Genomic DNA, 27,627 nt, shown 5'->3' on the forward strand with positions numbered 1-27,627 from the left:
GGCCCTCTGTTTCAGCCCCTCTGTTTCAGCCCCTCTGTTTCAGCCCCTCTGTTTCTCGCCCTCTGTTTCTCGCCCTCTGTTTCTCGCTCTCTGTTTCTCGCCCTCTGTTTCTCGCCCTCTGTTTCAGCCCCTCTTTTTCAGCTCCTCTGTTCCTCGCTCTCTGTTTCTCGCCCTCTGTTTCAGCCCCTCTGTTTCTCGCCCACTGTTTCAGCCCCTCTGTTTCTCGCCATCTCTTTCAGCCCCTCTGTTTCAGCCCCTCTGTTTGTCGCCCTCTGTTTCAGCCCCTCTGTTTCAGCCCCTCTGTTTCTCGCCCTCTGTTTCAGCCCCTCTGTTTCAGCACCTCTGTTTCTCGCCCTTTGTTTCTCGCCCTCTGTTTCAGCCCCTCTGTTTCTCGCCCTCTGTTTCAGCCCCTCTGTTTCAGCCCCTCTGTTTCAGCCCCTCTGTTTCTCGCCCTCTGTTTCAGACCCTCTGTTTCAGCCCCTCTGTTTCAGCCCCTCTGTTTCAGCACCTCTGTTTCTCGCCCTTTGTTTCTCGCCCTCTGTTTCAGCCCCTCTGTTTCTCGCCCTCTGTTTCAGCCCCTCTGTTTCTCGCACTCTGTTTCAGCCCCTCTGTTTCAGCCCCTCTGTTTCTCGCCCTCTGTTTCAGCCCCTCTGTTTCAGCCCCTCTGTATCAGCCCCTCTGTTTCAGCCCCTCTGTTTCTCGCCCTCTGTTTCTCGCCCTCTGTTTCAGCCCCTCTGTTTCAGCCCCTCTGTTTCAGCCCCTCTGTTTCAGCCCCTCTGATTCTCGCCCTCTGTTTCTCGCCATCTGTTTCTCGCCCTCTGTTTCTCGCTCTCTGTTTCTCGCCCTCTGTTTCTCGCCCTCTGTTTCAGCCCCTCTGTTTCAGCCCCTCTGTTTCAGCCCCTCTGTTTCTCGCCCTCTGTTTCTCGCTCTCTCTTTCTCGCCCTCTGTTTCTCGCCCTCTGTTTCAGCACCTCTGATTCAGCCCCTCTGTTACTCGCCCTCTGTTTCTCGCCCTCTGTTTCTCGCCCTCTGTTTCTCGCCCTCTGTTTCAGCCCCTCTGTTTCAGCCCCTTTGTTTCAGCCCCTCTGTTTCAGCCCCTCTGTTTCTCGCCCTCTGTTTCAGCCCCTCTGTTTCAGCCCCTCTGTTTCAGCCCCTCTGTTTCAGCCCCTCTGTTTCAGCCCCTCTGTTTCTCGCCCTCTGTTTCTCGCCCTCTGTTTCTCGCCCTCTGTTTCTGGCCCTCTGTTTCAGCCCCTCTGTTTCAGCCCCTCTGTTTCAGCCCCTCTGTTTCTCGCCCTCTGTTTCTCGCCCTCTGTTTCTCGCTCTCTGTTTCTCGCCCTCTGTTTCTCGCCCTCTGTTTCAGCCCCTCTTTTTCAGCTCCTCTGTTCCTCGCTCTCTGTTTCTCGCCCTCTGTTTCAGCCCCTCTGTTTCTCGCCCACTGTTTCAGCCCCTCTGTTTCTCGCCATCTCTTTCAGCCCCTCTGTTTCAGCCCCTCTGTTTGTCGCCCTCTGTTTCAGCCCCTCTGTTTCAGCCCCTCTGTTTCTCGCCCTCTGTTTCAGCCCCTCTGTTTCAGCACCTCTGTTTCTCGCCCTTTGTTTCTCGCCCTCTGTTTCAGCCCCTCTGTTTCTCGCCCTCTGTTTCAGCCCCTCTGTTTCAGCCCCTCTGTTTCAGCCCCTCTGTTTCTCGCCCTCTGTTTCAGACCCTCTGTTTCAGCCCCTCTGTTTCAGCCCCTCTGTTTCAGCACCTCTGTTTCTCGCCCTTTGTTTCTCGCCCTCTGTTTCAGCCCCTCTGTTTCTCGCCCTCTGTTTCAGCCCCTCTGTTTCTCGCACTCTGTTTCAGCCCCTCTGTTTCAGCCCCTCTGTTTCTCGCCCTCTGTTTCAGCCCCTCTGTTTCAGCCCCTCTGTATCAGCCCCTCTGTTTCAGCCCCTCTGTTTCTCGCCCTCTGTTTCTCGCCCTCTGTTTCAGCCCCTCTGTTTCAGCCCCTCTGTTTCAGCCCCTCTGTTTCAGCCCCTCTGATTCTCGCCCTCTGTTTCTCGCCATCTGTTTCTCGCCCTCTGTTTCTCGCTCTCTGTTTCTCGCCCTCTGTTTCTCGCCCTCTGTTTCAGCCCCTCTGTTTCTGCCCCTCTGTTTCAGCCCCTCTGTTTCAGCCCCTCTGTTTCAGCCCATCTGTTTCTCGCCCTCTGTTTCTCGCCCTCTGTTTCTTGCCCTCTGTTTCTCGCTCTCTGTTTCTCGCCCTCTGTTTCTCGCCCTCTGTTTCAGCACCTCTGTTTCAGCCCCTTTGTTTCAGCCCCTCTGTTTCTCTTCCTCTGTTTCTCGCCCTCTGTTTCTCGCCCTCAGTTTCAGCCACTCTGTTTCATCCCCTTTGTTTCAGCCCCTCTGTTTCAGCCCCTCGGTTTCTCGCCCACTGTTTCTCGCCCTCTGATTCAGCCCCTCTGTTTCAGCCCCTCTGTTTCAGCCCCTCTGTTTCAGCCCCTCTGTTTCAGCACCTCTGTTTCAGCCCCTCTGTTTCTCGCCCTCTGTTTCTCGCCCTCTGTTTCTCGCCCTCTGTTTCTCGCCCTCTGTTTCAGCCCCTCTGTTTCAGCCCCTCTGTTTCACCCCCTCTGTTTCTCGCCCTCTGTTTCTCGACGTCTGTTTCAGCCCCTCTGTTTCTGCCCCTCAGTTCCAGCCCCTCTGTTTCTTGCCCTCTGTTTCAGCACCTCTGTTTCAGCCCCTCTCTTTCAGCCCCTCTCTTTCTCGCCCTCTGTTGCAGACCCACTGTTTCAGCCCGTCTATTTCAGCCCCTCTGTTACAGCCCCTCTGTTTCTCGCCCTCTGTTTCAGCCCCTCTGTTTCTCGCCCTCTGTTTCCACCCCTCTGTTTCTCGCCCTCTGTTGCAGCCCCTCTGTTTCAGCCCCTCTGTTTCAGCCCCTCTGTTTCAGCCCCTCTGTTTCAGCCCCTCTGTTTCTCGCCCTCTGTTTCTCGCCCTCTGTTTCTCGCTCTCTGTTTCTCGCCCTCTGTTTCTCGCCATCTGTTTCAGCCCCTCTGTTTCAGCCCCTCTGTTTCAGCCCCTCTGTTTCAGCCCCTCTGTTTCTCGCCCTCTGTTTTTCGCCCTCTGTTTCTCGCCCTCTGTTTCTCGCCCTCTGTTTCAGCCCCTCTGTTTCAGTCCCTCTGTTTCAGCCCCTCTGTTTCTCGCCCTCTGTTTCTCGCCCTCTGTTTCAGCCCCTCTCTATCAGCCCCTCTGTTTCAGCCCCTCTGTTTCTCGCCCTCTGTTTCTCGCCCTCTGTTTCAGCCCCTCTGTTTCAGCCCCTCTGTTTCAGCCCCTCTGTTTCAGCCCGTCTGTTTCAGCCCCTCTGTATCAGCCCCTCTGTTTCAGCCCCTCTGTTTCTCGCCCTCTGTTTCTCGCCCTCTGTTTCAGCCCCTCTGTTTCAGCCCCTCTGTTTCAGCCCCTCTGTTTCAGCCCCTCTGTTTCTCGCCCTCTGTTTCTCGCCCTCTCTTTCTCGCCCTCTGTTTCTCGCTCTCTGTTTCTCGCCTCTGTTTCAGCCCCTCTGTTTCTCGCCCACTGTTTCAGCCCCTCTGCTTCTCGCCATCTGTTTCAGCCCCTCTGTTTCAGCCCCTCTGTTTCTCGCCCTCTGTTTCAGACCCTCTGTTTCAGCCCCTCTGTTTCTCGCCCTCTGTTCCCGCCCTCTGTTTCAGCCCCTCTGTTTCAGCCCCTCTGTTTCAGCCCCTCTGTTTCAGCCCCTCTGATTCTCGCCCTCTGTTTCTCGCCCTCTGTTTCTCGCTCTCTGTTTCTCGCCCTCTGTTTCTCGCCCTCTGTTTCAGCCCCTCTGTTTCTGCCCCTCTGTTTCAGCCCCTCTGTTTCAGCCCCTCTGTTTCAGCCCCTCTGTTTCTCGCCCTCTGTTTCTCGCCCTCTGTTTCTTGCCCTCTGTTTCTCGCTCTCTGTTTCTCGCCCTCTGTTTCTCGCCCTCTGTTTCAGCACCTCTGTTTCAGCCCCTCTGTTTCAGCCCCTCTGTTTCTCGCCCTCTGTTTCTCGCCCTCTGTTTCTCGCCCTCAGTTTCAGCCACTCTGTTTAACCCCCTTTGTTTCAGCCCCTCTGTTTCAGCCCCTCTGTTTCTCGCCCTCTGTTTCTCGCCCTCTGTTTCAGCCCCTCTGTTTCAGCCACTCTGTTTCAGCTCCTCTGTTTCTCGCCCTCTGTTACTCGCCCACTGTTTCTCGCCCTCTGTTTCAGCCCCTCTGTTTCAGCCCCTCTGTTTCAGCCCCTCTGTTTCAGCCCCTCTGTTTCTCGCCCTCTGTTTCTCGCTCTCTCTTTCTCGCCCTCTGTTTCTCGCCCTCTGTTTCAGCACCTCTGATTCAGCCCCTCTGTTACTCGCCCTCTGTTTCTCGCCCTCTGTTTCTCGCCCTCTGTTTCTCGCCCTCTGTTTCAGCCCCTCTGTTTCAGCCCCTTTGTTTCAGCCCCTCTGTTTCAGCCCCTCTGTTTCTCGCCCTCTGTTTCAGCCCCTCTGTTTCAGCCCCTCTGTTTCAGCCCCTCTGTTTCAGCCCCTCTGTTTCAGCCCCTCTGTTTCTCGCCCTCTGTTTCTCGCCCTCTGTTTCTCGCCCTCTGTTTCTGGCCCTCTGTTTCAGCCCCTCTGTTTCAGCCCCTCTGTTTCAGCCCCTCTGTTTCTCGCCCTCTGTTTCTCGCCCTCTGTTTCTCGCTCTCTGTTTCTCGCCCTCTGTTTCTCGCCCTCTGTTTCAGCCCCTCTTTTTCAGCTCCTCTGTTCCTCGCTCTCTGTTTCTCGCCCTCTGTTTCAGCCCCTCTGTTTCTCGCCCACTGTTTCAGCCCCTCTGTTTCTCGCCATCTCTTTCAGCCCCTCTGTTTCAGCCCCTCTGTTTCTCGCCCTCTGTTTCAGCCCCTCTGTTTCAGCCCCTCTGTTTCTCGCCCTCTGTTTCAGCCCCTCTGTTTCAGCACCTCTGTTTCTCGCCCTTTGTTTCTCGCCCTCTGTTTCAGCCCCACTGTTTCTCGCCCTCTGTTTCAGCCCCTCTGTTTCAGCCCCTCTGTTTCAGCCCCTCTGTTTCTCGCCCTCTGTTTCAGACCCTCTGTTTCAGCCCCTCTGTTTCAGCCCCTCTGTTTCAGCACCTCTGTTTCTCGCCCTTTGTTTCTCGCCCTCTGTTTCAGCCCCTCTGTTTCTCGCCATCTGTTTCAGCCCCTCTGTTTCAGCCCCTCTGTTTCTCGCCCTCTGTTTCAGACCCTCTGTTTCAGCCCCTCTGTTTCAGCCCCTCTGTTTCAGCCCCTCTGTTTCAGCACCTCTGTTTCTCGCCCTTTGTTTCTCGCCCTCTGTTTCAGCCCCTCTGTTTCTCGCCCTCTGTTTCAGCCCCTCTGTTTCTCGCACTCTGTTTCAGCCCCTCTGATTCAGCCCCTCTGTTTCTCGCCCTCTGTTTCAGCCCCTCTGTTTCAGCCCCTCTGTATCAGCCCCTCTGTTTCAGCCCCTCTGTTTCTCGCCCTCTGTTTCCCGCCCTCTGTTTCAGCCCCTCTGTTTCAGCCCCTCTGTATCAGCCCCTCTGTTTCAGCCCCTCTGTTTCTCGCCCTCTGTTTCTCGCCCTCTGTTTCTCGCTCTCTGTTTCTCGCCCTCTGTTTCTCGCCCTCTGTTTCAGCCCCTCTGTTTCTGCCCCTCTGTTTCAGCCCCTCTGTTTCAGCCCCTCTGTTTCAGCCCCTCTGTTTCTCGCCCTCTGTTTCTCGCCCTCTGTTTCTTGCCCTTTGTTTCTCGCTCTCTGTTTCTCGCCCTCTGTTTCTCGCCCTCTGTTTCAGCACCTCTGTTTCAGCCCCTCTGTTTCAGCCCCTCTGTTTCTCGCCCTCTGTTTCTCGCCCTCTGTTTCTCGCCCTCAGTTTCAGCCACTCTGTTTCAGCCCCTTTGTTTCAGCCCCTCTGTTTCAGCCCCTCTGTTTCTCGCCCACTGTTTCTCGCCCACTGTTTCAGCCCCTCTGTTTCAGCCCCTCTGTTTCAGCCCCTCTGTTTCTCGCCCTCTGTTTCTCGCCCTCTGTTTCTCGCCCTCAGTTTCAGCCACTCTGTTTCAGCCCCTTTGTTTCAGCCCCTCTGTTTCAGCCCCTCTGTTTCTCGCCCACTGTTTCTCGCCCACTGTTTCAGCCCCTCTGTTTCAGCCCCTCTGTTTCAGCCCCTCTGTTTCAGTCCCTCTGTTTCAGCACCTCTGTTTCAGCCCCTCTGTTTCTCGCCCTCTGTTTCTCGCCCTCTGTTTCTCGCCCTCTGTTTCTCGCCCTCTGTTTCAGCCCCTCTGTTTCAGCCCCTCTGTTTCAGCCCCTCTGTTTCTCGCCCTCTGTTTCTCGCCCTCTGTTTCAGCCCCTCTGTTTCTGCCCCTCAGTTCCAGACCCTCTGTTTCTTGCCCTCGGTTTCAGCACCTCTGTTTCTCGCCCTCTCTTTCAGCCCCTCTCTTTCTCGCCCTCTGTTGCAGACCCTCTGTTTCAGCCCGTCTATTTCAGCCCCTCTGTTACAGCCCCTCTGTTTCTCGCCCTCTGTTTCAGCCCCTCTGTTTCTCGCCCTCTGTTTCCGCCCCTCTGTTTCTCGCCCTCTGTTGCAGCCCCTCTGTTTCAGCCCCTCTGTTTCAGCCCCTCTGTTTCTTGCCCTCTGTTTCTGACCCTCTGTTTCTCGCCCTCTGTTTCTCGCCCTCTGTTTCAGCCCCTCTGTTTCAGCCCCTCTGTTTCAGCCCCTCTGTTTCTCGCCCTCTGTTTGAGCCCCTCTGTTTCAGCCCCTCTGTTTCAGCCCCTCTGTTTCAGGCCCACTGTTTCAGCCCCTCTGTTTCTCGCCATCTGTTTCAGCCCCTCGGTTTCAGCCCCACTGTTTCTCGCCCTCTGTTTCAGCCCCTCTGTTTCAGCCCCTCTGTTTCAGCCCCTCTTTTTCAGCCCCTCTGTTTCTCGCCCTCTGTTTCTCGCCCTCTGTTTCTCGCCCTCTGTTTCAGCCCCTCTGTTTCAGCCACTCTGTTTCAGCTCCTCTGTTTCTCGCCCTCTGTTACTCGCCCACTGTTTCTCGCCCTCTGTTTCAGCCCCTCTGTTTCAGCCCCTCTGTTTCAGCCCCTCTGTTTCAGCCCCTCTGTTTCTCGCCCTCTGTTTCTCGCTCTCTCTTTCTCGCCCTCTGTTTCTCGCCCTCTGTTTCAGCACCTCTGATTCAGCCCCTCTGTTACTCGCCCTCTGTTTCTCGCCCTCTGTTTCTCGCCCTCTGTTTCTCGCCCTCTGTTTCAGCCCCTCTGTTTCAGCCCCTTTGTTTCAGCCCCTCTGTTTCAGCCCCTCTGTTTCTCGCGCTCTGTTTCAGCCCCTCTGTTTCAGCCCCTCTGTTTCAGCCCCTCTGTTTCAGCCCCTCTGTTTCAGCCCCTCTGTTTCTCGCCCTCTGTTTCTCGCCCTCTGTTTCTCGCCCTCTGTTTCTGGCCCTCTGTTTCAGCCCCTCTGTTTCAGCCCCTCTGTTTCAGCCCCTCTGTTTCTCGCCCTCTGTTTCTCGCCCTCTGTTTCTCGCTCTCTGTTTCTCGCCCTCTGTTTCTCGCCCTCTGTTTCAGCCCCTCTTTTTCAGCTCCTCTGTTCCTCGCTCTCTGTTTCTCGCCCTCTGTTTCAGCCCCTCTGTTTCTCGCCCACTGTTTCAGCCCCTCTGTTTCTCGCCATCTCTTTCAGCCCCTCTGTTTCAGCCCCTCTGTTTGTCGCCCTCTGTTTCAGCCCCTCTGTTTCAGCCCCTCTGTTTCTCGCCCTCTGTTTCAGCCCCTCTGTTTCAGCACCTCTGTTTCTCGCCCTTTGTTTCTCGCCCTCTGTTTCAGCCCCTCTGTTTCTCGCCCTCTGTTTCAGCCCCTCTGTTTCAGCCCCTCTGTTTCAGCCCCTCTGTTTCTCGCCCTCTGTTTCAGACCCTCTGTTTCAGCCCCTCTGTTTCAGCCCCTCTGTTTCAGCACCTCTGTTTCTCGCCCTTTGTTTCTCGCCCTCTGTTTCAGCCCCTCTGTTTCTCGCCCTCTGTTTCAGCCCCTCTGTTTCTCGCACTCTGTTTCAGCCCCTCTGTTTCAGCCCCTCTGTTTCTCGCCCTCTGTTTCAGCCCCTCTGTTTCAGCCCCTCTGTATCAGCCCCTCTGTTTCAGCCCCTCTGTTTCTCGCCCTCTGTTTCTCGCCCTCTGTTTCAGCCCCTCTGTTTCAGCCCCTCTGTTTCAGCCCCTCTGTTTCAGCCCCTCTGATTCTCGCCCTCTGTTTCTCGCCATCTGTTTCTCGCCCTCTGTTTCTCGCTCTCTGATTCAGCCCCTCTGTTTCTCGCCCTCTGTTTCAGCCCCTCTGTTTCTGCCCCTCTGTTTCAGCCCCTCTGTTTCAGCCCCTCTGTTTCAGCCCATCTGTTTCTCGCCCTCTGTTTCTCGCCCTCTGTTTCTTGCCCTCTGTTTCTCGCTCTCTGTTTCTCGCCCTCTGTTTCTCGCCCTCTGTTTCAGCACCTCTGTTTCAGCCCCTTTGTTTCAGCCCCTCTGTTTCTCTTCCTCTGTTTCTCGCCCTCTGTTTCTCGCCCTCAGTTTCAGCCACTCTGTTTCATCCCCTTTGTTTCAGCCCCTCTGTTTCAGCCCCTCTGTTTCTCGCCCACTGTTTCTCGCCCTCTGATTCAGCCCCTCTGTTTCAGCCCCTCTGTTTCAGCCCCTCTGTTTCAGCCCCTCTGTTTCAGCACCTCTGTTTCAGCCCCTCTGTTTCTCGCCCTCTGTTTCTCGCCCTCTGTTTCTCGCCCTCTGTTTCTCGCCCTCTGTTTCAGCCCCTCTGTTTCAGCCCCTCTGTTTCACCCCCTCTGTTTCTCGCCCTCTGTTTCTCGACGTCTGTTTCAGCCCCTCTGTTTCTGCCCCTCAGTTCCAGCCCCTCTGTTTCTTGCCCTCTGTTTCAGCACCTCTGTTTCAGCCCCTCTCTTTCAGCCCCTCTCTTTCTCGCCCTCTGTTGCAGACCCACTGTTTCAGCCCGTCTATTTCAGCCCCTCTGTTACAGCCCCTCTGTTTCTCGCCCTCTGTTTCAGCCCCTCTGTTTCTCGCCCTCTGTTTCCACCCCTCTGTTTCTCGCCCTCTGTTGCAGCCCCTCTGTTTCAGCCCCTCTGTTTCAGCCCCTCTGTTTCAGCCCCTCTGTTTCAGCCCCTCTGTTTCTCGCCCTCTGTTTCTCGCCCTCTGTTTCTCGCTCTCTGTTTCTCGCCCTCTGTTTCTCGCCATCTGTTTCAGCCCCTCTGTTTCAGCCCCTCTGTTTCAGCCCCTCTGTTTCAGCCCCTCTGTTTCTCGCCCTCTGTTTTTCGCCCTCTGTTTCTCGCCCTCTGTTTCTCGCCCTCTGTTTCAGCCCCTCTGTTTCAGTCCCTCTGTTTCAGCCCCTCTGTTTCTCGCCCTCTGTTTCTCGCCCTCTGTTTCAGCCCCTCTCTATCAGCCCCTCTGTTTCAGCCCCTCTGTTTCTCGCCCTCTGTTTCTCGCCCTCTGTTTCAGCCCCTCTGTTTCAGCCCCTCTGTTTCAGCCCCTCTGTTTCAGCCCGTCTGTTTCAGCCCCTCTGTATCAGCCCCTCTGTTTCAGCCCCTCTGTTTCTCGCCCTCTGTTTCTCGCCCTCTGTTTCAGCCCCTCTGTTTCAGCCCCTCTGTTTCAGCCCCTCTGTTTCAGCCCCTCTGTTTCTCGCCCTCTGTTTCTCGCCCTCTCTTTCTCGCCCTCTGTTTCTCGCTCTCTGTTTCTCGCCTCTGTTTCAGCCCCTCTGTTTCTCGCCCACTGTTTCAGCCCCTCTGCTTCTCGCCATCTGTTTCAGCCCCTCTGTTTCAGCCCCTCTGTTTCTCGCCCTCTGTTTCAGACCCTCTGTTTCAGCCCCTCTGTTTCTCGCCCTCTGTTCCCGCCCTCTGTTTCAGCCCCTCTGTTTCAGCCCCTCTGTTTCAGCCCCTCTGTTTCAGCCCCTCTGATTCTCGCCCTCTGTTTCTCGCCCTCTGTTTCTCGCTCTCTGTTTCTCGCCCTCTGTTTCTCGCCCTCTGTTTCAGCCCCTCTGTTTCTGCCCCTCTGTTTCAGCCCCTCTGTTTCAGCCCCTCTGTTTCAGCCCCTCTGTTTCTCGCCCTCTGTTTCTCGCCCTCTGTTTCTTGCCCTCTGTTTCTCGCTCTCTGTTTCTCGCCCTCTGTTTCTCGCCCTCTGTTTCAGCACCTCTGTTTCAGCCCCTCTGTTTCAGCCCCTCTGTTTCTCGCCCTCTGTTTCTCGCCCTCTGTTTCTCGCCCTCAGTTTCAGCCACTCTGTTTAACCCCCTTTGTTTCAGCCCCTCTGTTTCAGCCCCTCTGTTTCTCGCCCACTGTTTCTCGCCCACTGTTTCAGCCCCTCTGTTTCAGCCGCTCTGTTTCAGCCCCTCTGTTTCTCGCCCTCTGTTTCTCGCCCTCTGTTTCTTGCCCTCTGTTTCTCGCTCTCTGTTTCTCGCCCTCTGTTTCTCGCCCTCTGTTTCAGCACCTCTGTTTCAGCCCCTCTGTTTCAGCCCCTCTGTTTCTCGCCCTCTGTTTCTCGCCCTCTGTTTCTCGCCCTCAGTTTCAGCCACTCTGTTTCAGCCCCTTTGTTTCAGCCCCTCTGTTTCAGCCCCTCTGTTTCTCGCCCACTGTTTCTCGCCCACTGTTTCAGCCCCTCTGTTTCAGCCCCTCTGTTTCAGCCCCTCTGTGTCAGTCCCTCTGTTTCAGCCCCTCTTTTTCAGCTCCTCTGTTCCTCGCTCTCTGTTTCTCGCCCTCTGTTTCAGCCCCTCTGTTTCTCGCCCACTGTTTCAGCCCCTCTGTTTCTCGCCATCTCTTTCAGCCCCTCTGTTTCAGCCCCTCTGTTTCTCGCCCTCTGTTTCAGCCCCTCTGTTTCAGCCCCTCTGTTTCTCGCCCTCTGTTTCAGCCCCTCTGTTTCAGCACCTCTGTTTCTCGCCCTTTGTTTCTCGCCCTCTGTTTCAGCCCCACTGTTTCTCGCCCTCTGTTTCAGCCCCTCTGTTTCAGCCCCTCTGTTTCAGCCCCTCTGTTTCTCGCCCTCTGTTTCAGACCCTCTGTTTCAGCCCCTCTGTTTCAGCCCCTCTGTTTCAGCACCTCTGTTTCTCGCCCTTTGTTTCTCGCCCTCTGTTTCAGCCCCTCTGTTTCTCGCCATCTGTTTCAGCCCCTCTGTTTCAGCCCCTCTGTTTCTCGCCCTCTGTTTCAGACCCTCTGTTTCAGCCCCTCTGTTTCAGCCCCTCTGTTTCAGCCCCTCTGTTTCAGCACCTCTGTTTCTCGCCCTTTGTTTCTCGCCCTCTGTTTCAGCCCCTCTGTTTCTCGCCCTCTGTTTCAGCCCCTCTGTTTCTCGCACTCTGTTTCAGCCCCTCTGATTCAGCCCCTCTGTTTCTCGCCCTCTGTTTCAGCCCCTCTGTTTCAGCCCCTCTGTATCAGCCCCTCTGTTTCAGCCCCTCTGTTTCTCGCCCTCTGTTTCCCGCCCTCTGTTTCAGCCCCTCTGTTTCAGCCCCTCTGTATCAGCCCCTCTGTTTCAGCCCCTCTGTTTCTCGCCCTCTGTTTCTCGCCCTCTGTTTCTCGCTCTCTGTTTCTCGCCCTCTGTTTCTCGCCCTCTGTTTCAGCCCCTCTGTTTCTGCCCCTCTGTTTCAGCCCCTCTGTTTCAGCCCCTCTGTTTCAGCCCCTCTGTTTCTCGCCCTCTGTTTCTCGCCCTCTGTTTCTTGCCCTTTGTTTCTCGCTCTCTGTTTCTCGCCCTCTGTTTCTCGCCCTCTGTTTCAGCACCTCTGTTTCAGCCCCTCTGTTTCAGCCCCTCTGTTTCTCGCCCTCTGTTTCTCGCCCTCTGTTTCTCGCCCTCAGTTTCAGCCACTCTGTTTCAGCCCCTTTGTTTCAGCCCCTCTGTTTCAGCCCCTCTGTTTCTCGCCCACTGTTTCTCGCCCACTGTTTCAGCCCCTCTGTTTCAGCCCCTCTGTTTCAGCCCCTCTGTTTCTCGCCCTCTGTTTCTCGCCCTCTGTTTCTCGCCCTCAGTTTCAGCCACTCTGTTTCAGCCCCTTTGTTTCAGCCCCTCTGTTTCAGCCCCTCTGTTTCTCGCCCACTGTTTCTCGCCCACTGTTTCAGCCCCTCTGTTTCAGCCCCTCTGTTTCAGCCCCTCTGTTTCAGTCCCTCTGTTTCAGCACCTCTGTTTCAGCCCCTCTGTTTCTCGCCCTCTGTTTCTCGCCCTCTGTTTCTCGCCCTCTGTTTCTCGCCCTCTGTTTCAGCCCCTCTGTTTCAGCCCCTCTGTTTCAGCCCCTCTGTTTCTCGCCCTCTGTTTCTCGCCCTCTGTTTCAGCCCCTCTGTTTCTGCCCCTCAGTTCCAGACCCTCTGTTTCTTGCCCTCGGTTTCAGCACCTCTGTTTCTCGCCCTCTCTTTCAGCCCCTCTCTTTCTCGCCCTCTGTTGCAGACCCTCTGTTTCAGCCCGTCTATTTCAGCCCCTCTGTTACAGCCCCTCTGTTTCTCGCCCTCTGTTTCAGCCCCTCTGTTTCTCGCCCTCTGTTTCCGCCCCTCTGTTTCTCGCCCTCTGTTGCAGCCCCTCTGTTTCAGCCCCTCTGTTTCAGCCCCTCTGTTTCTTGCCCTCTGTTTCTGACCCTCTGTTTCTCGCCCTCTGTTTCTCGCCCTCTGTTTCAGCCCCTCTGTTTCAGCCCCTCTGTTTCAGCCCCTCTGTTTCTCGCCCTCTGTTTGAGCCCCTCTGTTTCAGCCCCTCTGTTTCAGCCCCTCTGTTTCAGGCCCACTGTTTCAGCCCCTCTGTTTCTCGCCATCTGTTTCAGCCCCTCGGTTTCAGCCCCACTGTTTCTCGCCCTCTGTTTCAGCCCCTCTGTTTCAGCCCCTCTGTTTCAGCCCCTCTTTTTCAGCCCCTCTGTTTCTCGCCCTCTGTTTCTCGCCCTCTGTTTCTCGCCCTCTGTTTCAGCCCCTCTGTTTCAGCCACTCTGTTTCAGCTCCTCTGTTTCTCGCCCTCTGTTACTCGCCCACTGTTTCTCGCCCTCTGTTTCAGCCCCTCTGTTTCAGCCCCTCTGTTTCAGCCCCTCTGTTTCAGCCCCTCTGTTTCTCGCCCTCTGTTTCTCGCTCTCTCTTTCTCGCCCTCTGTTTCTCGCCCTCTGTTTCAGCACCTCTGATTCAGCCCCTCTGTTACTCGCCCTCTGTTTCTCGCCCTCTGTTTCTCGCCCTCTGTTTCTCGCCCTCTGTTTCAGCCCCTCTGTTTCAGCCCCTTTGTTTCAGCCCCTCTGTTTCAGCCCCTCTGTTTCTCGCGCTCTGTTTCAGCCCCTCTGTTTCAGCCCCTCTGTTTCAGCCCCTCTGTTTCAGCCCCTCTGTTTCAGCCCCTCTGTTTCTCGCCCTCTGTTTCTCGCCCTCTGTTTCTCGCCCTCTGTTTCTGGCCCTCTGTTTCAGCCCCTCTGTTTCAGCCCCTCTGTTTCAGCCCCTCTGTTTCTCGCCCTCTGTTTCTCGCCCTCTGTTTCTCGCTCTCTGTTTCTCGCCCTCTGTTTCTCGCCCTCTGTTTCAGCCCCTCTTTTTCAGCTCCTCTGTTCCTCGCTCTCTGTTTCTCGCCCTCTGTTTCAGCCCCTCTGTTTCTCGCCCACTGTTTCAGCCCCTCTGTTTCTCGCCATCTCTTTCAGCCCCTCTGTTTCAGCCCCTCTGTTTGTCGCCCTCTGTTTCAGCCCCTCTGTTTCAGCCCCTCTGTTTCTCGCCCTCTGTTTCAGCCCCTCTGTTTCAGCACCTCTGTTTCTCGCCCTTTGTTTCTCGCCCTCTGTTTCAGCCCCTCTGTTTCTCGCCCTCTGTTTCAGCCCCTCTGTTTCAGCCCCTCTGTTTCAGCCCCTCTGTTTCTCGCCCTCTGTTTCAGACCCTCTGTTTCAGCCCCTCTGTTTCAGCCCCTCTGTTTCAGCACCTCTGTTTCTCGCCCTTTGTTTCTCGCCCTCTGTTTCAGCCCCTCTGTTTCTCGCCCTCTGTTTCAGCCCCTCTGTTTCTCGCACTCTGTTTCAGCCCCTCTGTTTCAGCCCCTCTGTTTCTCGCCCTCTGTTTCAGCCCCTCTGTTTCAGCCCCTCTGTATCAGCCCCTCTGTTTCAGCCCCTCTGTTTCTCGCCCTCTGTTTCTCGCCCTCTGTTTCAGCCCCTCTGTTTCAGCCCCTCTGTTTCAGCCCCTCTGTTTCAGCCCCTCTGATTCTCGCCCTCTGTTTCTCGCCATCTGTTTCTCGCCCTCTGTTTCTCGCTCTCTGATTCAGCCCCTCTGTTTCTCGCCCTCTGTTTCAGCCCCTCTGTTTCTGCCCCTCTGTTTCAGCCCCTCTGTTTCAGCCCCTCTGTTTCAGCCCATCTGTTTCTCGCCCTCTGTTTCTCGCCCTCTGTTTCTTGCCCTCTGTTTCTCGCTCTCTGTTTCTCGCCCTCTGTTTCTCGCCCTCTGTTTCAGCACCTCTGTTTCAGCCCCTTTGTTTCAGCCCCTCTGTTTCTCTTCCTCTGTTTCTCGCCCTCTGTTTCTCGCCCTCAGTTTCAGCCACTCTGTTTCATCCCCTTTGTTTCAGCCCCTCTGTTTCAGCCCCTCTGTTTCTCGCCCACTGTTTCTCGCCCTCTGATTCAGCCCCTCTGTTTCAGCCCCTCTGTTTCAGCCCCTCTGTTTCAGCCCCTCTGTTTCAGCACCTCTGTTTCAGCCCCTCTGTTTCTCGCCCTCTGTTTCTCGCCCTCTGTTTCTCGCCCTCTGTTTCTCGCCCTCTGTTTCAGCCCCTCTGTTTCAGCCCCTCTGTTTCACCCCCTCTGTTTCTCGCCCTCTGTTTCTCGACGTCTGTTTCAGCCCCTCTGTTTCTGCCCCTCAGTTCCAGCCCCTCTGTTTCTTGCCCTCTGTTTCAGCACCTCTGTTTCAGCCCCTCTCTTTCAGCCCCTCTCTTTCTCGCCCTCTGTTGCAGACCCACTGTTTCAGCCCGTCTATTTCAGCCCCTCTGTTACAGCCCCTCTGTTTCTCGCCCTCTGTTTCAGCCCCTCTGTTTCTCGCCCTCTGTTTCCACCCCTCTGTTTCTCGCCCTCTGTTGCAGCCCCTCTGTTTCAGCCCCTCTGTTTCAGCCCCTCTGTTTCAGCCCCTCTGTTTCAGCCCCTCTGTTTCTCGCCCTCTGTTTCTCGCCCTCTGTTTCTCGCTCTCTGTTTCTCGCCCTCTGTTTCTCGCCATCTGTTTCAGCCCCTCTGTTTCAGCCCCTCTGTTTCAGCCCCTCTGTTTCAGCCCCTCTGTTTCTCGCCCTCTGTTTTTCGCCCTCTGTTTCTCGCCCTCTGTTTCTCGCCCTCTGTTTCAGCCCCTCTGTTTCAGTCCCTCTGTTTCAGCCCCTCTGTTTCTCGCCCTCTGTTTCTCGCCCTCTGTTTCAGCCCCTCTCTATCAGCCCCTCTGTTTCAGCCCCTCTGTTTCTCGCCCTCTGTTTCTCGCCCTCTGTTTCAGCCCCTCTGTTTCAGCCCCTCTGTTTCAGCCCCTCTGTTTCAGCCCGTCTGTTTCAGCCCCTCTGTATCAGCCCCTCTGTTTCAGCCCCTCTGTTTCTCGCCCTCTGTTTCTCGCCCTCTGTTTCAGCCCCTCTGTTTCAGCCCCTCTGTTTCAGCCCCTCTGTTTCAGCCCCTCTGTTTCTCGCCCTCTGTTTCTCGCCCTCTCTTTCTCGCCCTCTGTTTCTCGCTCTCTGTTTCTCGCCTCTGTTTCAGCCCCTCTGTTTCTCGCCCACTGTTTCAGCCCCTCTGCTTCTCGCCATCTGTTTCAGCCCCTCTGTTTCAGCCCCTCTGTTTCTCGCCCTCTGTTTCAGACCCTCTGTTTCAGCCCCTCTGTTTCTCGCCCTCTGTTCCCGCCCTCTGTTTCAGCCCCTCTGTTTCAGCCCCTCTGTTTCAGCCCCTCTGTTTCAGCCCCTCTGATTCTCGCCCTCTGTTTCTCGCCCTCTGTTTCTCGCTCTCTGTTTCTCGCCCTCTGTTTCTCGCCCTCTGTTTCAGCCCCTCTGTTTCTGCCCCTCTGTTTCAGCCCCTCTGTTTCAGCCCCTCTGTTTCAGCCCCTCTGTTTCTCGCCCTCTGTTTCTCGCCCTCTGTTTCTTGCCCTCTGTTTCTCGCTCTCTGTTTCTCGCCCTCTGTTTCTCGCCCTCTGTTTCAGCACCTCTGTTTCAGCCCCTCTGTTTCAGCCCCTCTGTTTCTCGCCCTCTGTTTCTCGCCCTCTGTTTCTCGCCCTCAGTTTCAGCCACTCTGTTTAACCCCCTTTGTTTCAGCCCCTCTGTTTCAGCCCCTCTGTTTCTCGCCCACTGTTTCTCGCCCACTGTTTCAGCCCCTCTGTTTCAGCCGCTCTGTTTCAGCCCCTCTGTTTCTCGCCCTCTGTTTCTCGCCCTCTGTTTCTTGCCCTCTGTTTCTCGCTCTCTGTTTCTCGCCCTCTGTTTCTCGCCCTCTGTTTCAGCACCTCTGTTTCAGCCCCTCTGTTTCAGCCCCTCTGTTTCTCGCCCTCTGTTTCTCGCCCTCTGTTTCTCGCCCTCAGTTTCAGCCACTCTGTTTCAGCCCCTTTGTTTCAGCCCCTCTGTTTCAGCCCCTCTGTTTCTCGCCCACTGTTTCTCGCCCACTGTTTCAGCCCCTCTGTTTCAGCCCCTCTGTTTCAGCCCCTCTGTGTCAGTCCCTCTGTTTCAGCACCTCTGTTTCAGCCCCTCTGTTTCTCGCCCTCTGTTTCTCGCCCTCTGTTTCTCGCCCTCTGTTTCTCGCCCTCTGTTTCAGCCCCTCTGTTTCAGCCCCTCTGTTTCAGCCCCTCTGTTTCAGCCCCTCTGTTTCAGCCCCTCTGTTTCTCGCCCTCTGTTTTTCGCCCTCTGTTTCTCGCCCTCTGTTTCTCGCCCTCTGTTTCTCGCCCACTGTTTCAGCCCCTCTGTTTCAGCCCCTCTGTTTCAGCCCCTCTGTTTCTCGCCCTCTGTTTCAGCCCCTCTGTTTCAGCCCCTCTGTATCAGCCCCTCTGTTTCAGCCCCTCTGTTTCTCGCCGTCTGTTTCCCGCCCTCTGTTTCAGCCCCTCTGTTTCAGCCCCTCTGTTTCAGCCCCTCTGTTTCAGCCCCTCTGATTCTCGCCCTCTGTTTCTCGCCCTCTGTTTCTCGCTCTCTGTTTCTCGCCCTCTGTTTCTCGACCTCTGTTTCAGCCCCTCTGTTTCTGCCCCTCTGTTTCAGCCCCTCTGTTTCAGCCCCTCTGTTTCAGCCCCTCTGTTTCTCGCCCTCTGTTTCTCGCCCTCTGTTTCTTGCCCTCTGTTTCTCGCTCTCTGTTTCTCGCCCTCTGTTTCTCGCCCTCTGTTTCAGCACCTCTGTTTCAGCCCCTCTGTTTCAGCCCCTCTGTTTCTCGCCCTCTGTTTCTCGCCCTCTGTTTCTCGCCCTCAGTTTCAGCCACTCTGTTTCAGCCCCTTTGTTTCAGCCCCTCTGTTTCAGCCCCTCTGTTTCTCGCCCACTGTTTCTCGCCCACTTTTTCAGCCCCTCTGTTTCAGCCCCTCTGTTTCAGCCCCTCTGTTTCTCGCCCTCTGTTTCTCGCCCTCTGTTTCTTGCCCTCTGTTTCTCGCTCTCTGTTTCTCGCCCTCTGTTTCTCGCCCTCTGTTTCAGCACCTCTGTTTCAGCCCCTCTGTTTCAGCCCCTCTGTTTCTCGCCCTCTGTTTCTCGCCCTCTGTTTCTCGCCCTCAGTTTCAGCCACTCTGTTTCAGCCCCTTTGTTTCAGCCCCTCTGTTTCAGCCCCTCTGTTTCTCGCCCACTGTTTCTCGCGCCACTGTTTCAGCCCCTCTGTTTCAGCCCCTCTGTTTCAGCCCCTCTGTTTCAGTCCCTCTGTTTCAGCACCTCTGTTTCAGCCCCTCTGTTTCTCGCCCTCTGTTTCTCGCCCTCTGTTTCTCGCCCTCTGTTTCTCGCCCTCTGTTTCAGCCCCTCTGTTTCAGCCCCTCTGTTTCAGCCCCTCTGTTTCTCGCCCTCTGTTTCTCGCCCTCTGTTTCAGCCCCTCTGTTTCTGCCCCTCAGTTCCAGACCCTCTGTTTCTTGCCCTCGGTTTCAGCACCTCTGTTTCTCGCCCTCTCTTTCCGCCCCTCTCTTTCTCGCCCTCTGTTGCAGACCCTCTGTTTCAGCCCGTCTATTTCAGCCCCTCTGTTACAGCCCCTCTGTTTCTCGCCCTCTGTTTCAGCCCCTCTGTTTCTCGCCCTCTGTTTCCGCCCCTCTGTTTCTCGCCCTCTGTTGCAGCCCCTCTGTTTCAGCCCCTCTGTTTCAGCCCCTCTGTTTCTTGCCCTCTGTTTCTGACCCTCTGTTTCTCGCCCTCTGTTTCTCGCCCTCTGTTTCAGCCCACTCTGTTTCAGCACCTCTGTTTCAGCCCCTCTGTTTCTCGCCCTCTGTTTGAGCCCCTCTGTTTCAGCCCCTCTGTTTCAGCCCCTCTGTTTCAGGCCCACTGTTTCAGCCCCTCTGTTTCTCGCCATCTGTTTCAGCCCCTCGGTTTCAGCCCCTCTGTTTCTCGCCCTCTGTTTCAGCCCCTCTGTTTCAGCCCCTCTGTTTCAGCCACTCTTTTTCAGCCCCTCTGTTTCTCGCCCTCTGTTTCTCGCCCTCTGTTTCTCGCCCTCTGTTTCTCGCCCTCTGTTTCAGCCCCTCTGATTAAGCCGCTCTGTTTCTCGCCCTCTGTTTCTCGCCCTCTGTTTCAGCCCCTCTGTTTCAGCCTCTCAGTTTCAGCCCCTCTGTTTCTCCCCCTATGTTTCAGCACCTCTGTTTCTCGCCCTCTCTTTCAGCCCCTCTCTTTCTCGCCCACTGTTGCAGACCCTCTGTATCTCGCCCTCTGTTTCAGCCCCTCTGTTTCAGCCCCTCTGTTTCTGCCCCTCTGTTTCAGCCCCTCTGTTTCTCGCCATCTGTTTCAGCCCCTCTGTTTCAGCCCCTCTGTTTCTCGCCCTCTGTTTCAGCCCCCTGTTCCAGCCCCTCTGTTTCAGCCCCTCTGTTTCAGCACCTCTGTTTCTCGCCCTTTGTTTCTCGCCCTCTGTTTCAGCCCCTCTGTTTCTCGCCCTCTGTTTCAGCCCCTCTGTTTCTCGCCCTCTGTTTCAGCCCCTCTGTTTCAGTCCCTCTGTTTCAGCCCCTCTGTTTGTGCCCCTCTGTTTCAGCCCCTCTGTTTCACGCCCTCTGTTTCAGCCCCTCTGTTTCAGCCCCTCTGTTTCTCGCCCTCTGTTTCAGCCCCTCTGTTTCAGCCCCTCTGTATCAGCCCCTCTGTTTCAGCCCCTCTGTTTCTCGCCCTCTGTTTGTCGCCCTCTGTTTCAGCCCCTCTGTTTCAACCCCTCTGTTTCAGCCCCTCTGTTTCAGCCCCACTGTTTCTCGCCCTCTGCTTCTCGCTCTCTGTTTCTCGCCCTCTGTTTCTCGCCCTCTGTTTCAGTCCCTCTGTTTCAGCCCCTCTGTTTCAGCCCCTCTGTTTCAGCCCATCTGTTTCACGCCCTCTGTTTCTTTCCCTCTGTTTCTCGCCCTCTGTTTCAGCCCCTCTGTTTCAGTCCCTCTGTTTCAGCCCCTCTGTTTCAGCCCCACTGTTTCAGCCCCTCTGTTTCAGCCACTCTGTTTCAGCCCCTCTGTTTCTCGCCCTCTGTTTCTCGCCCTCTGTTTCTCGATCTCTGTTTCTCGCCCTCTGTTTCTCGCCCTCTGTTTCAGCCCCTCTGTTTCAGCCCCTCTGTTTCAGCCCCTCTGTTTCAGCCCCTCTGTTTCTCGCCCTCTGTTTCAGCCCCTCAGTTTCTCGCTCTCTGTTTCTCGCCCTCTGTTTCTCGCCCTCTGTTTCAGCCCCTCTGTTTCAGACCCTCTGTTTCAGCCCCTCTGTTTCTCGCCCTCTGTTTCTCGCCCACTGTTTCTCGCCCTCTGTTTCAGCCCCTCAGTTTCAGGCCCTCTGTTTCAGCCCCTCTGTTTCAGCCCCTCTGTTTCTCGCCCTCTGTTTCTCGCCCTCTGTTTCTTGCCCTCTGTTTCTCGCTCTCTGTTTCTCGCCCTCTATTTCTCGCCCTCTGTTTCAGCCCCTCTGTTTCAGCCCCTCTGTTTCAGCCCCTCTGTTTCTCGCCCTCTGTTTCAGCCCCTCTGTTTCTCGCCCTCTGTTTCTCGCCCACTGTTTCTCGCCCTCTGTTTCAGCCCCTCTGTTTCAGCTCCTCTGTTTCAGCCCCTCTGTTTCTCGCCCTCTGTTTCTCGCCCACTGTTTCTCGCCCTCTGTTTCAGCCCCTCTGTTTCAGCCCCTCTGTTTCAGCCCCTCTGTTTCAGCCCCTCTGTTTCTCGCCCTCTGTTTCTCGCCCTCTGTTTCTTGCCCTCTGTATCTCGCTCTCTGTTTCTCGCCCTCTGTTTCAGCCCCTCTGTTTCAGCCCCTCTGTTTCAGCCCCTCTGTTTCTCGCCCTCTGTTTCTCGCCCTCTGTTTCTCGCCCTCAGTTTCAGCCCCTCTGTTTCAGCCCCTTTGTTTCAGCCCCTCTGTTTCTGCCCCTCTGTTTCTCGCCCACTGTTTCTCGTCCTCTGTTTCAGCCCCTCTGTTTCAGCCCCTCTGTTTCAGCCCCTCTGTTTCAGCCCCTCTGTTTCTCGCCCTCAGTTTCTCGCCCTCTGTTTCTCGCCCTCTGTTTCTCGCCCTCTGTTTCAGCCCCTCTGTTTAAGCCGGTCTGTTTCTCGCCCTCTGTTTCTCGCCCTCTGTTTCAGCCCCTCTGTTTCAGCCTCTCAGTTTCAGCCCCTCTGTTTCTCCCCCTCTGTTTCAGCACCTCTGTTTCTCGCCCTCTCTTTCAGCCCCTCTCTTTCTCGCCCACTGTTGCAGACCCTCTGTATCTCGCCCTCTGTTTCAGCCCCTCTGTTTCAGCCCCTCTGTTTCAGCCCCTCTGTTTCTCGCCATCTGTTTCAGCCCCTCTGTTTCAGCCCCTCTGTTTCTCGCCCTCTGTTTCAGCCCCTCTGTTTCAGCCCCTCTGCTTCAGCCCCTCTGTTTCAGCACCTCTGTTTCTCGCCCTTTGTTTCTCGCCCTCTGTTTCAGCCCCTCTGTTTCAGCCCCTCTGTTTCAGCCCCTCTGTTTCAGCACCTCAGTTTCTCGATCTCTGTTTCTCGCCCTCTGTTTCTCGCCCTCTGTTTCTCGCCCTCTGTTTCTCGCCCACTGTTTCAGCCCCTCTGTTTCAGCCCCACTGTATCAGCCCATCTGTTTCAGCCCCTCTGTTTCAGCCCCTCTGTTTCAGCCCCTCTGTTTCAGCCCCTCTTTTTCTCGCCCTCTGTTTCTCTTTCTCTGTTTCTCGCCCTATGTTTCATCCCCTCTGTTTCTCGCCCACTGTTTCAGCACCTCTGTTTCTCGCCATCTGTTTCAGCCCCTCTGTTTCAGCCCCTCTGTTTCTCGCCCTCTGTTTCAGCCCCTCTGTTTCAGCCCCTCTGTTTCAGCCCCTCTGTTTCAGCCCCTCTGTTTCTCGCCCTCTGTTTCTCGCCCTCTGTTTCAGCCCCTCTGTTTCAGCCCCTCTGTTTCAGCCCCTCTGTTTCTCGCCCTCTGTTTCTCGCCCTCTGTTTCTCGCCCTCTGTTTCTCGATCTCTGTTTCTCGCCCTCTGTTTCTCGCCCTCTGTTTCAGCCCCTCTGTTTCAGCCCCTCTGTTTCAGCCCCTCTGTTTCAGCACCTCTGTTTCAGCCCCTCGGTTTTCTCGCCCTCTGTTTCTCGCCCTCTGTTTCAGCCCCTCTGTTTCTCGCTCTCTGTTTCTCGCCCTCTGTTTCTCGCCCTCTGTTTCAGCCACTCTGTTTCAGCCCCTCTGTTTCAGCCCCTCTGTTTCACCCCCTCTGTTTCAGCCCCTCTGTTTCAGCCCCTCTGTTTCTCGCCCTCTGTTTCTCGCCCTCTGTTTCTCGCCCTCTGTTTCTCGATCTCTGTTTCTCGCCCTCTGTTTCTCGCCCTCTGTTTCAGCCCCTCTGTTTCAGCCCCTCTGTTTCAGCCCCTCTGTTTCAGCACCTCTGTTTCAGCCCCTCGGTTTCTCGCCCTCTGTTTCTCGCCCTCTGTTTCAGCCCCTCTGTTTCTCGCTCTCTGTTTCTCGCCCTCTGTTTCTCGCCCTCTGTTTCAGCCCCTCTGTTTCAGCCCCTCTGTTTCAGCCCCTCTGTTTCATCCCCTCTGTTTCAGCCCCTCTGTTTCAGCCCCTCTGTTTCATCCCCTCTGTTTCAGCCCCTCTGTTTCAGCCCCTCTGTTTCTCGCCCTCTGTTTCTCGCCCTCTGTTTCTCGCCCTCTGTTTCAGCCCCTCTGTTTCAGCCCCTCTGTTTCAGCCCCTCTGTTTCTCGCCCTCTGTTTCTCGCCCACTGTTTCTCGCCCTCTGTTTCAGCCCCTCTGTTTCAGCCCCTCTGTTTCAGCCTCTCAGTTTCAGCCCCTTTGTTTCTCCCCCTCTGTTTCAGCACCTCTGTTTCTCGCCCTCTCTTTCAGCCCCTCTCTTTCTCGCCCACTGTTGCAGACCCTCTGTATCTCGCCCTCTGTTTCAGCCCTTCTGTTTCAGCCCCTCTGTTTCCGCCCCTCTGTTTCAGCCCCTCTGTTTCTCGCCCTCTGTTTCAGCCCCTCTGTTTCAGCCCCTCTGTTTCAGCCCCTCTGTTTCAGCCCCTCTGTTTCTCGCCCTCTGTTTCTCGCCCACTGTTTCTCGCCCTCTGTTTCAGCCCCTCTGTTTCAGCCCCTCTGTGTCAGCCCCTCTGTTTCTCGCCCTCTGTTTCAGCCCCTCTGTTTCAGCCCCTCTGTTTCTCGCCCTCTGTTTCAGCCCCTCTGTTTCAGCCCCTCTGTTTCTCGCCCTCAGTTTCAGCCCCTCTGTTTCAGCCCCTCTGTTTCAGCCCCTCTGTTTCTCGCCCTCTGTTTCTCGCCCACTGTTTCTCGCCCTCTGTTTCAGCCCCTCTGTTTCAGCCCCTCTGTTTCAGCCCCTCTGTTTCTCGCCCTCTGTTTCTCGCCCACTGTTTCTCGTCCTCTGTTTCAGCCCCTCTGTTTCAGCCCCTCTGTTTCTCGCCCTCTGTTTCTCGCCCACTGTTTCTCGCCCTCTGTTTCAGCCCCTCTGTTTCAGCCCCTCTGTTTCAGCCCCTTTGTTTCAGCCCCTCTGTTTCTGCCCCTCTGTTTCTCGCCCACTGTTTCTCGTCCTCTGTTTCAGCCCCTCTGTTTCAGCCCCTCTGTTTCAGCCCCTCTGTTTCAGCCCCTCTGTTTCAGCCCCTCTGTTTCTCGCCCTCTGTTTCTCGCCCTCTGTTTCTCGCCCTCTGTTTCTCGCCCTCTGTTTCAGCCCCTCTGATTAAGCCGCTCTGTTTCTCGCCCTCTGTTTCTCGCCCTCTGTTTCAGCCCCTCTGTTTCAGCCCCTCTGTTTCAGCCCCTCTGTTTCAGCCCCTCTGTTTCTCGCCCTCTGTTTCTCGCCCTCTGTTTCAGCCCCTCTGTTTCAGCCCCTCTGTTTCAGCCCCTCTGTTCCTCGCCCTCTGTTTCTCGCCCTCTGTTTCTCGCCCTCTGTTTCTCGATCTCTGTTTCTAGCCCTCTGTTTCTCGCCCTCTGTTTCAGCCCCTCTGTTTCAGCCCCTCTGTTTCAGCCCCTCTGTTTCAGCACCTCTGTTTCAGCCCCTCGGTTTCTCGCCCTCTGTTTCTCGCCCTCTGTTTCAGCCCCTCTGTTTCTCGCTCTCTGTTTCTCGCCCTCTGTTTCTCGCCCTCTGTTTCAGCCCCTCTGTTTCAGCCCCTCTGTTTCAGCCCCTCTGTTTCATCCCCTCTGTTTCAGCCCCTCTGTTTCAGCCCCTCTGTTTCATCCCCTCTGTTTCAGCCCCTCTGTTTCAGCCCCTCTGTTTCTCGCCCTCTGTTTCTCGCCCTCTGTTTCTCGCCCTCTGTTTCTCGATCTCTGTTTCTCGCCCTCTGTTTCTCGCCCTCTGTTTCAGCCCCTCTGTTTCAGCCCCTCTGTTTCAGCCCCTCTGTTTCAGCACCTCTGTTTCAGCCCCTCGGTTTCTCGCCCTCTGTTTCTCGCCCTCTGTTTCAGCCCCTCTGTTTCTCGCTCTCTGTTTCTCGCCCTCTGTTTCTCGCCCTCTGTTTCAGCCCCTCTGTTTCAGCCCCTCTGTTTCAGCCCCTCTGTTTCATCCCCTCTGTTTCAGCCCCTCTGTTTCAGCCCCTCTGTTTCATCCCCTCTGTTTCAGCCCCTCTGTTTCAGCCCCTCTGTTTCTCGCCCTCTGTTTCTCGCCCTCTGTTTCTCGCCCTCTGTTTCAGCCCCTCTGTTTCAGCCCCTCTGTTTCAGCCCCTCTGTTTCTCGCCCTCTGTTTCTCGCCCACTGTTTCTCGCCCTCTGTTTCAGCCCCTCTGTTCCAGCCCCTCTGTTTCAGCCTCTCAGTTTCAGCCCCTCTGTTTCTCCCCCTCTGTTTCAGCACCTCTGTTTCTCGCCCTCTCTTTCAGCCCCTCTCTTTCTCGCCCACTGTTGCAGACCCTCTGTATCTCGCCCTCTGTTTCAGCCCCTCTGTTTCAGCCCCTCTGTTTCAGCCCCTCTGTTTCAGCCCCTCTGTTTCTCGCCCTCTCTTTCAGCCCCTCTGTTTCAGCCCCTCTGCTTCAGCCCCTCTGTTTCAGCACCTCTGTTTCTCGCCCTTTGTTTCTCGCCCTCTGTTTCAGCCCCTCTGTTTCAGCCCCTCTGTTTCAGCCCCTCTGTTTCAGCACCTCTGTTTCTCGATCTCTGTTTCTCGCCCTCTGTTTCTCGCCCTCTGTTTCTCGCCCTCTGTTTCTCGCCCAATGTTTCAGCCCCTCTGTTTCAGCCCCACTGTATCAGCCCATCTGTTTCAGCCCCTCTGTTTCAGCCCCTCTGTTTCAGCCCCTCTGTTTCAGCCCCTCTGTTTCTCGCCCTCTGTTTCTCTTTCTCTGTTTCTCGCCCTCTGTTTCATCCCCTCTGTTTCTCGCCCACTGTTTCAGCCCCTCTGTTTCTCGCCATCTGTTTCAGCCCCTCTGTTTCAGCCCCTCTGTTTCTCGCCCTCTGTTTCAGCCCCTCTGTTTCAGCCCCTCTGTTTCAGCCCCTCTGTTTCTCGCCCTCAGTTTCTCGCCCTCTGTTTCAGCCCCTCTGTTTCAGCCCCTCTGTTTCAGCCCCTCTGTTTCTCGCCCTCTGTTTCTCGCCCTCTGTTTCTCGCCCTCTGTTTCTCGATCTCTGTTTCTCGCCCTCTGTTTCTCGCCCTCTGTTTCAGCCCCTCTATTTCAGCCCCTCTGTTTCAGCCCCTCTGTTTCAGCACCTCTGTTTCAGCCCCTCTGTTTCTCGCCCTCTGTTTCTCGCCCTCTGTTTCAGCCCCTCTGTTTCTCGCTCTCTGTTTCTCGCACTCTGTTTCTCGCCCTCTGTTTCAGCCCCTCTGTTTCAGCCCCTCTGTTTCAGCCCCTCTGTTTCTCGCCCTCTGTTTCTCGCCCACTGTTTCTCGCCCTCTGTTTCAGCCCCTCTGTTTCAGCCCCTCTGTTTCTCGCCCTCTGTTTCTCGCCCTCTGCTTCTCGCCCTCTGTTTCTCGCCCTCTGTTTCTCGCTCTTTGTTTCTCGCCCTCTGTTTCTCGCACTCTGTTTCAGCCCCTCTGTTTCAGCCCCTCTGTTTCAGCCCCTCTGTTTCATACCCTCTGTTTCAGCCCCTCTGTTTCAGCCCCTCTGTTTCTCGCCCTCTGTTTCTCGCCCTCTGTTTCTCGCCCTCTGTTTCTCGCTCTCTGTTTCTCGCCCTCTGTTTCTCGCCCTCTGTTTCAGCCCCTCTGTTTCAGCCCCTCTGTTTCAGCCCCTCTGTTTCTCGCCCTCTGTTTCTCGCCCACTGTTTCTCGCCCTCTGTTTCAGCCCCTCTGTTTCAGCCCCTCTGTTTCAGTCCCTCTGTTTCAGACCCTCTGTTTCAGCCCCTCTGTTTCAGCCCCTCTGTTTCTCGCCCTCTGTTTCAGCCCCTCTGTTTCAGCCCCTCTGTTTCTCGCCCTCAGTTTCAGCCCCTCTGTTTCAGCCCCTCTGTTTCAGCCCCTCTGTTTCAGCCCCTCTGTTTCTCGCCCTCTGTTTCTCGCCCACTGTTTCTCGCCCTCTGTTTCAGCCCCTCTGTTTCAGCCCCTCTGTTTCAGCCCCTCTGTTTCAGCCCCTCTGTTTCTCGCCCTCTGTTTCTCGCCCACTGTTTCTCGCCCTCTGTTTCAGCCCCTCTGTTTCAGCCCCTCTGTTTCAGCCCCTTTGTTTCAGCCCCTCTGTTTCTGCCCCTCTGTTTCTCGCCCACTGTTTCTCGTCCTCTGTTTCAGCCCCTCTGTTTCAGCCCCTCTGTTTCAGCCCCTCTGTTTCAGCCCCTCTGTTTCAGCCCCTCTGTTTCTCGCCCTCTGTTTCTCGCCCTCTGTTTCTCGCCCTCTGTTTCTCGCCCTCTGTTTCAGCCCCTCTGTTTCAGCCCCTCTGTTTCTCGCCCTCTGTTTCAGCCCCTCTGTTTCAGCCCCTCTGTTTCTCGCCCTCAGTTTCAGCCCCTCTGTTTCAGCCCCTCTGTTTCAGCCCCTCTGTTTCAGCCCCTCTGTTTCTCGCCCTCTGTTTCTCGCCCACTGTTTCTCGCCCTCTGTTTCAGCCCCTCTGTTTCAGCCCCTCTGTTTCAGCCCCTCTGTTTCAGCCCCTCTGTTTCTCGCCCTCTGTTTCTCGCCCACTGTTTCTCGCCCTCTGTTTCAGCCCCTCTGTTTCAGCCCCTCTGTTTCAGCCCCTTTGTTTCAGCCCCTCTGTTTCTGCCCCTCTGTTTCTCGCCCACTGTTTCTCGTCCTCTGTTTCAGCCCCTCTGTTTCAGCCCCTCTGTTTCAGCCCCTCTGTTTCAGCCTCTCAGTTTCAGCCCCTCTGTTTCTCCCCCTATGTTTCAGCACCTCTGTTTCTCGCCCTCTCTTTCAGCCCCTCTCTTTCTCGCCCACTGTTGCAGACCCTCTGTATCTCGCCCTCTGTTTCAGCCTCTCTGTTTCAGCCCCTCTGTTTCAGCCCCTCTGTTTCAGCCCCTTTGTTTCTCGCCATCTGTTTCAGCCCCTCTGTTTCAGCCCCTCTGTTTCTCGCTCTCTGTTTCATCCCCCTGTTCCAGCCCCTCTGTTTCAGCCCCTCTGTTTCAGCACCTCTGTTTCTCGCCCTTTGTTTCTCGCCCTCTGTTTCAGCCCCTCTGTTTCTCGCCCTCTGTTTCAGCCCCTCTGTTTCTCGCCCTCTGTTTCAGCCCCTCTGTTTCAGTCCCTCTGTTTCAGCCCCTCTGTTTGTGCCCCTCTGTTTCAGCCCCTCTGTTTCACGCCCTCTGTTTCAGCCCCTCTGTTTCAGCCCCTCTGTTTCTCGCCCTCTGTTTCAGCCCCTCTGTTTCAGCCCCTCTGTATCAGCCCCTCTGTTTCAGCCCCTCTGTTTCTCGCCCTCTGTTTGTCGCCCTCTGTTTCAGCCCCTCTGTTTCAACCCCTCTGTTTCAGCCCCTCTGTTTCAGCCCCACTGTTTCTCGCCCTCTGCTTCTCGCTCTCTGTTTCTCGCCCTCTGTTTCTCGCCCTCTGTTTCAGTCCCTCTGTTTCAGCCCCTCTGTTTCAGCCCCTCTGTTTCAGCCCCTCTGTTTCTCGCCCTCTGTTTCTTTCCCTCTGTTTCTCGCCCTCTGTTTCAGCCCCTCTGTTTCAGCCCCTCTGTTTCAGCCCCTCTGTTTCAGCACCTCTGTTTCAGCCCCTCTGTTTCTCGCCCTCTGTTTCAGCCCCTCTGTTTCAGTCCCTCTGTTTCAGCCACTCTGTTTCAGCCCCTCTGTTTCTCGCCCTCTGTTTCTCGCCCTCTGTTTCTCGCCCTCTGTTTCTCGATCTCTGTTTCTCGCCCTCTGTTTCTCGCCCTCTGTTTCAGCCCCTCTGTTTCAGCCCCTCTGTTTCAGCCCCTCTGTTTCAGCCCCTCTGT

The sequence above is a fragment of the Stegostoma tigrinum genome, unplaced genomic scaffold (genome assembly GCF_030684315.1).
Source record: "Stegostoma tigrinum isolate sSteTig4 unplaced genomic scaffold, sSteTig4.hap1 scaffold_48, whole genome shotgun sequence".
In the NCBI taxonomy this organism is placed as follows: Eukaryota; Metazoa; Chordata; class Chondrichthyes; order Orectolobiformes; family Stegostomatidae; genus Stegostoma; species Stegostoma tigrinum.